The sequence below is a fragment of the Dipodomys spectabilis genome, unplaced genomic scaffold, assembly GCF_019054845.1.
Source record: "Dipodomys spectabilis isolate Male_0828 unplaced genomic scaffold, ASM1905484v1 ptg000143l, whole genome shotgun sequence".
Taxonomy (NCBI): domain Eukaryota; kingdom Metazoa; phylum Chordata; class Mammalia; order Rodentia; family Heteromyidae; genus Dipodomys; species Dipodomys spectabilis.
Window position 1 is genome coordinate 2,062,290 of NW_024870820.1, and position 10,338 is coordinate 2,072,627.

Consider the following 10,338-nt stretch of genomic DNA (forward strand, 5'->3'; position numbering starts at 1 on the left):
GCAAAGTATGATCCAATTTCAAATGAAAAAGACTTAAAATAGTCATTGAAAAAATTGCAAATGTGAGCAATTGAACAAACAATATAAGTTTTTTCCACCATACACAGAATTTTACAGAAATAAGATGAACTGCAATTTTGGGAACAATAAGGTTTCCTTCTTACAAATAGGCAACCAAAGATATATGCCTGTCTTAAGATTGCATCATTAACTACTTAAATTTCCAGGATACTGCATGCTTCAGCAGCACGTCTACCCAAATTACAATACAGAGATTTACATGGCTCTTGTACAAGGATGATATGAAAATTTGTGAAGTATTGCATATTTTTCATTCTTCTGATGCAAGAAATTAAAAAGTTATTAAAAAGTTGATTACAAATATACAAGTGTAAGAATACATGTAATTCATAGAAATAAAAGTTAGTTTGACATCATTCAATCTTCACTTTTTACAAATTCCTTTACATAGCATAACCTTTATAAAACTTTTGAAATAAGATAACATTGACATTTTATCCTAAAGAAATAAAATTCTTTAAGGACCTAGGAATTAAAGGAATCTTAAACTGTTTCTATATGGAATGCAATCTGAAAGGACACATTTATTAATGAACCTATATATTATAAAACAATGTCGAATTCAAAGTATTATATCTAGGAGAGAATGAAATAGGTTATGGACATTACACAAACAGAATACTAAATATTTTTAAATATACTTTTTTCAGACATGCACCAGAAATATCTTTACTTTCTGTATTACTCATTTCAACAGATAAGTTAAAATTATTTATGATTTAATAAATCACAAACTCTGTAGAAATCATTATAGATGTATACAAACAACTCGAATATATTTTGACATCAAAGTCAGGCAATTCACTTGGAAGAATACCATGGAATCCATGAATTTTTAAAGTAAGATATTGCTGTTGCTTTGTATTGTGAAAATATTTTGTATGGACACATAGGATGGACTGGCAATTTTGAAATTTAAGAAACTTAACTGAATCATTAGGACTTAGGAGAACAATTTGTACAGCTTTCCAAAACTTCAAAGAGGTAGTAATACATACTTATCCTTTTGGCAATATCAAATGCAGCTTCTTCCAAGTTGTGCTTCAGACATGGTTTGAAATAATGGTTCACCAGAAGGAGATCCAGCATATCTTTGCTATATCTATTCCCAGCAGCAAGATGCAAGGGGGTCAAGATGCCTTTAGTTTGGGCTTTTTATCTGTATCATGATGAAATAAAGAAGCCACTGTGGTATTATTCCATATATAAGTACTGTGCAGGGGTGTCCAGCCATTCACAATTATTCCAGGAATATCTACCTTGAGCCACCAACTCATGGACAATGTCTAAGTGTCCACTGTAGGCTTCTCGATGAAGAGGGGTATACTCATCGTCATCCCTAGTATTCACATGAGTGGCCTTTTTGGAAAGTCGTCTCTGCACTGTAGTAAGGCTGTTATTTTCAACAGAACAAAGAAGAAATTTGCTTGAATCCTTCGCCATTTTTTTCTTGCAACTGATACCATTTCTCACTTTTTCATCTTGTTCTTCAACTTCATAGCAATTGCCTAACCAGAGACTTTGAGTGCCAGTGAGAATGAGCTGTCCATGTATTTTCCCAATAGTTCACATTGGATGAAATGGTCAGAAAAATCCGGTGAATTTTCTGCATTTGTTTTTTTTCACTATTATTTATTTTCTCTTTTTTCATTTTTACTATTCTAAATTATTCTAACTGGAGAGTAGGGAATTGGTAGAGAGCAGAGGAAAGATTTTCCTCCGTATTCAAAGGTACAGAATGAAAATGAGGACTAGTGGTGTCTTCATGAGCAGCTTATTCTAGGAATGAGAAAATAGGAAATAATGTTTTCTATGTAAATGAATTGGGAAATGGCAGAGGAGAAAGTGAAATGATGCAACCAAAAATATAAAAGCAAAATAAATTAGGATAATTATGGAGCAATCTTATTATCTATGAGAACCATGAAAGGGAGAGAGGAAGAGAGAGACAGATGTGCAATGATCTAGCTGGCCACAAAATCCATCCCTCTGATCAAATTATAGTGCAAATAATTTTATTTTTTAAAAGAGATGGAAATAGAATTTAAGATCAAATGTCTCCATTGTTTTTAATTATATTTTTATTATCTTAAATACTTGTACAAAGGAATTTCCATTAAACAAATCAGTTTTTTAAGTATAATGGATCTTTATATAGCTTTTCAACATCATCCAAACCTCACCCCACTTTAATTTTTTTCTAGTTTCATACTATCTGAATTGAATATTATACCTTCACTCTCTTCCTCCATAACTCTCTTTATTCCTTTCTTTTGACTTCCCCTCATATCTTCCAAGTCATAGTTTCCTGGTATTCATTTTGTTGGAGTAAAGTTCAATTTCATAAGAAATTAAACCTTTGAAATAATCCTCTGCAAATAGCATGCTTTGGTTAATATTTTTGTGTAAACTTGTATAAATTTCTATGTTCCAAATATGAGACAGAGCATGGGACCTTTGTGTGTCTGGCTCTGACTTAGTTCACTTAATATATTTTTAGATCTATCCATTTCATTGCAAATAATGTAACAGTCTTCAAATGGATGAGTGCAATCCAATTGTGTATATGTGCCACACTTTCTCCAACCATCACTCCACCAAAGGACATCTGGGCTGTTTCCGTAACTTGGCTACGGTGAATAGTGCAGCAGTGAACGTGGTTGTGAAAGTGATTTTCTGTAACCCTTTGGAAGAATTCATCACTACCTTTATAGGAGCAATCCTCTAGCTAGTTTTCCAGAATAAGAATATCCCTCCCTTCATCTTCATCACAATGTATTGCAAGTCCTCAAAACCACATTTCCCCCTACAGGTCTCAATAAGCTAAAACCACACTGTGCCCATATTCTTTCAATACATTTTTTACATAATTTTACATATAATTAAGTGAGAACCTTCTATATACTTTCCTAATGTGGGAATGAGGGACATGACAGAGTAAAAGTAAAAAATATGTAATTTAATTAGCTATTATCATATTTAAAATCATTTTCAGCTCTAATTCATAGCCTCACATAATATTATTTTAATCTTTATTTGATTACTTCATCTAACCCATAAATTATAACAGGTGAGTTTAAAACAAAGGCAAAAAGTGTGGTTTGATTTTGACACTCATGTGTGAAGTTGCACAACATGGGCAAATAGATGGATTAGAATTAATAGCTCTTATCCATTTTGTTAACGTAGAGACGGTTTTCCCAAACTGATTCTCGCAATTCGCATTCCATTCAACAACAAGAAACATGTGATAATTTCCTTTGATTTGCTCCTTATTAACTTTTGTTTCCATTTAATTTTATAATGGATGATTTCATAAATCTACTGTAGATACAAAAATATGTTAAAATATTTCTATCCGTATGCATTGATATATACATACACACATATATTGCACAGGTTATAATGATAATGTAAAACTTCAGTAACTGTACAATTTACTAAATTACTAAAACTATCGACGTCTCATGCCTGGAATCCTGATTACTCGGGAGGCTGAGATCTGACGATTATGGTTTGAACCCATACTGGGCAAGAATGTCCAGGAGCCTCTTATCACCAAACAACCAACAGAAAATCAGAATTGGAACTGTGGCTCAAAGTAGTAGAGTGGTAGCCTTGAGAGAAAAATCTCAGCCACATCATCCGGGCTCTTAGTTCAAGAAGTACAATCTACCCAAATAAACATCTATTTAATTTAAACATGTGTAAGTAAAGTATTTCCATCACCCAAATGCACAACCATGCTCATTTGCAAGGTAACTCTGTTTTTTCTGAAGTACCATAAAACATTTTCACTTAAGTTAAAAGGATTGCACTATGGGTTCATACTCTCATTCATTTTTCCACTCAAATACTCAAATCTTACAATTTTTCCAATTATTTAAAAAATAGATTTTTACTTTAATACCCAAATATTAGAGTTTGAATTGAATGTCTTATGACCCTAAATGGGTGTTCTTACCATTTTGTCATGTCCCCAACCCGAAATTATCCTTATTATTTTTCAGATACTTGTGTATGACCTTGGGTTCAGTCCATGTTATGTTATTCTTCCTGGAATTTAGAATAACAGGTGCATGGCATTGTGTACAGATCTTACTGTCCAGTCTGGGCTTTAACCTCTATCCTCACAACAGTAGACTCCCAGGTAGTACGGATTTTCATAAGCTCGTCATAGCTGATGTTTTTTTTTAAGTCTTTGCATTTCCTGCAGGTTCATGAGTACTGAATTAATTTGTTTTCTTGGGTTATTTTTATTTTTTTATTGTGTTTCATTTCAATGTATGTGTTGAGTTGTTCCTCACTTTTCCTTTTGTTTCTTTCAATCAAGTTCTTACGTAAAGTGCTGAGAAACCAATTCTTCTTTTTCACGATAGTCAAGATGAACATGATTTATTCCCAAGCAATTTCAATATTATTTAATCACCTTCATATCTATGGATGGTATATAAATGATAAATGCTGCGAAGGGTCTTTTTATTTTCACAGCAGTCTTTGTCATATACAGACAGATCATGAAATATATGCAGATAATTAAACTACAGATGTAAGCAAAGAGAAGAAAAACCTATTATTAATTGTTTGTAAGAGGCTTTCATTCCAGTGAAAGAAATGCGTTGCTTGATGCAGGATTTCACAAAATTATTTTGCTAGGAGGAAGCTAAACAATCATCTAATTCTATAGAATTGAGGGAGAAGAATCAAACTCCTGAATAGTTTATATTTGGGTCAAATAAAAGCATGCTTCCAAAAAGAGAGTTGACTTTAGAGAAACATGATGAGTTTATGTAAATAGGTGCTTAGCTGATTTTGTTAATTTGTAAACTAATACAGGGAAATAGAGTACAGCAAGGTAATAAAAGAACTTCGCATTGCAATACTTATGTGTGTGTGTGTGTGTGTACACATGCACGTGTATACACGCACATGCATGTGCAAGTGCTCATTCATTCATCATCTCTAAGCTTCTGTGACCTAGGATAGTGGTTTACCACTTGAACCATCGTTCCACTCCTGTTTTTTTTGGAGATAATCGCATGTATTTTCATGATTGGACTGGCTTTGAATAGTGGTCTTCATATCTCAGCCTCCAGAGAAGCTAGCTAAGCTTATTGATCCTCCAAGTAGCTAGTTAAAATTGGGCCTGTCCTCTATGCTTCACTGCTCTTTTATTCTTGTCCTGAGTTGTTCACATGCCTAAGTCATATATATGTCTAGTTGCCTTAAGAAATACTCTTACTGCTTGGCACCAGGGGCTCCTATCTGAACTCTTAACTACTGAGGAGGCTTGAGAACAGAACCCAGGCCAAAAGTTTTGTAGACTTCCTTCTCAATCTATAGCTGGGTGCATTGGATCATTTCCACCATCCTGCGTTATCTACAGGTTAAGATTGGAAGGACTGCAGAATCCAGGCAAGCCAAGGTAGGAAGCTAGACAAGTTGGTGTGCAACTCTTATGCCATTGATAATGGGAAGGCTAAAACGACAGATCAGGTGCATGTTCTTGTGGAAAGGGAACCCCTATCCTAAAATTAACCACCTATACGACACCAGTCCAACAAAAACAAGACCCCAAGTTGAACACAATTTCCCACAACCAAAATAAGTATATACCTTAACATCCAGAAACTTAGTACAATCTGCTCTTTGCTCTAATATCAGCTTCATCTAATTATCATATGATGTAACAAAATAGTTTCTTCATTAAATTTATTATATATTTAAAAAGACCTAGAAAATTCTTTCTCACGTATTAAGTGCAAACGAATGGCAAATTGCCTCATTTCTTACATATTTGACTACCACTATAAATTCATCTTATGATTATTATTAATATTAATATATTCTGATTTATTACTTTATTTTGTAACAGTTTTTAAACATTTGGCTTCTCTGCTGAAGTTGAAGTATTTTAATAGTATCATCAAATAATATTACTTGGGTACTTAGAGCAGTATTTTAAAAAGTTTTTACCCAATGGTTTCTAGTAATTCTGTTTTTTTGGGGGGGGGTCTGGTCCTGGGACCTAAACTCTGGGCCTGGATGCTGTTCCTCAATGCTAGTTCAAGGCTAGCACTCGACCATTTGAGCCACAGCACCACTTTTTCTGTTTATGTGATGCTGAGGAATCTAACCCAGGGCCTCAAGCATGTAAGGCAAGAGCTCTACCACTGAGCCACCTTCCTAGCTCTCTATGAATTCTTAATTTGTATATTATTTAGTTTATTTTTAATTTCAATTTAATTTTATTGTAAAGGTAATGTACAGAGGAGAGGGATACAGTTACATAAATAAGGTAATGAGTACATTTATTATGGAAGGAATATTGTTACCTCTTTCATTGATTTTTTTGCACACTCAAAAAAAAACCAAGAATTCTATGCTTCCATCAGAAAGAATGACATTGCCCCTTTTGTTAGGAAATGGAAAGATTTGGCAAAAATTATATTAAGCGAAGTGAGCTAGGCCCAAAGAAACATACGTCTCATGGTTTCCCTTATTTGCAATAACTAGTATATGTCTGAGACAAGCAGAAAAAGTCAGATAAGTTGATGTTAGGTAAAATTAACCCTAAGAAATGTATTCAAATGTTTTTTTTTTCTTTCATGCATTTGTTTCCAACGCATTTGTAAGATTATTTCTTTGTTGCTCTGTATGTCCCCCCCACCCCCACAGTATAACCCCTTCTTTCACTGTATTTGATGTCGGTATAATTTGTGTAGGGGAAGGGGAAAAACAAGTCATTTAAATAAGGATACAGGTGGACCATTGAAACAATGAGAAGTACAAGTTGTCATGTCGAAAATGAACTTTAAAACTTTGGTGTGGGGGGGGGGAAGATTGTGTGGGGAAAATGGGGGAAGGCTGGGAAAGGATGGGAAGGGGAAACAAAGGAGGAGGCTACAATGCTTGTTAAGAAATGTACTCATTATCTTGCCATCTAATTGTAACCCAACTGCACAGTATTTTCACAATAAAAAATAAATAAAAATTAAAAAAAACTACTGATGCTTTTCCTGTCGTCATTGATCAATAGGTACTTTGCTGTCTTTGTTCATGCATTTTTTATTATAAAATTGATATACAGAAGGCTTACAGTTACTTAAGTCAACCAAAGAGTACACTTCATTTTATTTTCTAAATTTCAAATTTTGAGCTTAATTATTTTCTTTTGTTTCTTTAGGGTAATTCTTTTATTCAGAGTTGTAGGATTAGTTAATTTAGTTTTGCATAATTTTAACACATGTAAATTATTCAGATATATATTTTGCTTTCAAAATAGTTAGCATGTGAATATTTAAAAATTATTTTCTTAAATTTTATATGGTTGGTGAATTTAAATAAATTTATTATCTCATAGTTCTAAACATATTTGTCCAGGTAACAAATACTTTATTTTCAAGAAGCACATACTTTATTAAAAAAGCCTTCATTACATGGTCACTTTTTGGCAATATTTGTACTTAAATTAAAAAAAAAAGTCTCTTTGAGCTGGGCATAGTGATTTGTGGTTTCCATTTTCTAACTATGGTGGGAAGTGTAAATATTGTTTGTAATTCGGGAGAGAATGGGAAACTATGAGACCTTATCATAAATTTCCAGAGTGAAATGATTAGAGATATAGCCATCCTTAGCAAGATATAGAGCACCTGGTTATCATATTCTAAATCTTGAATTAAAACACCAGTAACAACAATCTTTTGTCAAAATAAAAGGATACATGTTTCAAAATGTTTATTATTTAAAACTTGTTTGCAAAGTTCTCATGTCTTTTATTTCTTAATTTTCAATTTACATAATCTATAAGAAGCCAAGTATCTTGTGACTATTTTATTTCTACTAAACTTTTAAATACTATGAGCAATATTATGATTTCATATATTAAAATACGTTTACTGTTTGTGATAATTTCCTCTGTTTCATATGATAATAACAATATTCCAAATGTGTGTATATGGTGTGTGTGTGTTTATGTGGGTTTTTTTGTGTGTGCTTTTTGTGTACTTTGTAATGCTTAGGAAATCACACAATTGCTTCCCATATGTTAGGCCAATGTTTTACCACTGAACTATACTGTTTAGTTATAATACAAATTGTGTTTTAAGTTATGACTTTTAAATTTTCATTCCTAGTAAGCTTTTTCAAAATTATATGTGATAAAATGTGATCCAACTTCTTTTTTTTTTAATTTAATTTTATTTTATTTGTGAACATACTGTACAGAGGGGTTACAATTACATGGGCAGGATAATGCGTACATTTCTTATCAAGCATTGCAGCCTCCTCCTTTGTTTACCCTTCACATCCCTTCCCAGCCTCCCCCCTCCCCCCTAATCCCAATCCTTCTCCTTCCCCCCCTTCTCCCCCCTCCCCCCCCCCTCCGCACCGACGTTGTAAAGCTCGTTTTGGACATGACAACTTGTACTTCTCATTGTTGCAACAGGTCCACCTGTATCCTTAAACAACTGGTTTTTCCCCATCTCCTCCACAAGTTATACTGACAATGGTTTCCCTTATTTGCAATATCTAATATATGTATGAGTCAAGCGGAAAAGGTCAGATAATGTGATGTCAGGAAAATGAACCCTTAGATAAATATTTTAAGGTTTTTTCTTTCATGCATGTGATCCAACTTCTATCCACATTAACAATTGTTATTGTTATTTTTTCTCTTATTTCTTTGGAAATTAATTATATTCCTATTACAGCTTTTTTACATTGTAACAGCTCTATACAATGCTTTATTTTCTATTTTATTTTTTCCATGTTATCTGACTTTCAGTCCAAACTATCAGGTGGATTAAAAAGAAACTTAATTCAGGACACTTTATTTTTCTCCTTCTCTTCTCTGAAGTCTTTCTGTTTTTTGAAACAATACCAATGACATACAGCTCCTATGTGGTCCACCATTCTTCCCCACCCCCCCGTTCTGCAGTACAGCTCAAGTCGTTATCATTCAGCTTTATTATGCTATAATGTTATCTAAACCTAACTCATTCATAAATTAATTTTATTTGCTTTGAGCAATCACTGAAGACATTTTCCTAAATATAATATCGGGAGTTTGTGTTTTCACAAGGTGTGAAATATGAGTGACTATCCAACATCTAGATATCTCTGGAGAATATTGGTCCACATGCTCAACAATCACGTGTGTAAATTCAAGGAATACAGGTCAGTCAGAACAATGTTGTAAAATGGTGTTGCTGGAGCCTTCATACGAGCTTTGAATCGTATTACCATGTTTAGTGAAGATAACATAGTTCTACTATAAGAACAGACACATAGAAGAAGGTAACAGATTTTTCAAAAATAAATTCTTAGTTTTATGGACCACAGACTTTTGAAAAGGATGCTATGACTTTATGAAATAAAACAGAATCTTAAATGGTTGTATTGGCACAATTGCCTCTTTAGATTTAAAGAATGATCTTAGACTACTACCTCAATCTTTTGTTTGTTTGTTTGTATGTTGGTCATGTGGTTTGAACTCTGGGCTTGGGAACTGTCGATGTGCTCTTCAACTCAAGGTGAGCACTCTACTGCTTGAGCAACAGCAAAACTTCCGGTTTTCTAGTGGTTTATTGGAGATAAGAGTCTCATGGACTTTCCTGCTCGGGCTGGCTTTAAACCACGATCCTCAGATCTCAGCCTCCTGAGTAGCTAGGATACAGGCATGAGCCACCGGCACCTGGCCTACCTCAAACCTTGTAAAGAATGATTATCAACCTAAATGTGAGATGTAAAAACCTATAAAATATAAATATAAAAATTCATAACATTGGCTCAGTAAAGGTTTCTAAAAATTTGACATGGAAAACATTAGTAGCTAAAGAAAAGCAAGAACTCGATTATATCAAGTATTAACCTTTCATAATTCAAAGGACACTATAACAGAAATGAAAACATATCCAACAGATAGAGGGCACATATTTGTTAATGCTACAATGTTAATGCTACAATGATTCTGAAACAAGTATTTTCTTTTATTTTTTTTTAATTTAGTTTTATTTTATTTGTGAACATACTGTACAGAGGAGTTACAGTTACATGGGCAGGATAATGCGTATATTTCTTACCAAGCATTGCAGCCTCCTCCTTTGTTTACCCTTCACATCCCTTCCCAGCCTCCCCCCTCCTCCCCTAATCCCAATCCTTCTCCTTCCCCCCCTTCCCCCCCTTCCCCCCCCCCCCGCACTAACGTTGTAAAGCTCGTTTTGGACATGACAACTTGTACTTCTCATTGTTGCAACA

The 10,338-nt window shown here is 33.8% G+C and overlaps 1 pseudogene; it reads left to right on the plus strand.

Moving 5' to 3' along the window:
- The first annotated feature begins 235 nt into the window (after window positions 1-235).
- Window positions 236-332, plus strand: LOC122117560 (annotated as a pseudogene).
- The last annotated feature ends 10,006 nt before the right edge of the window (window positions 333-10,338 follow it).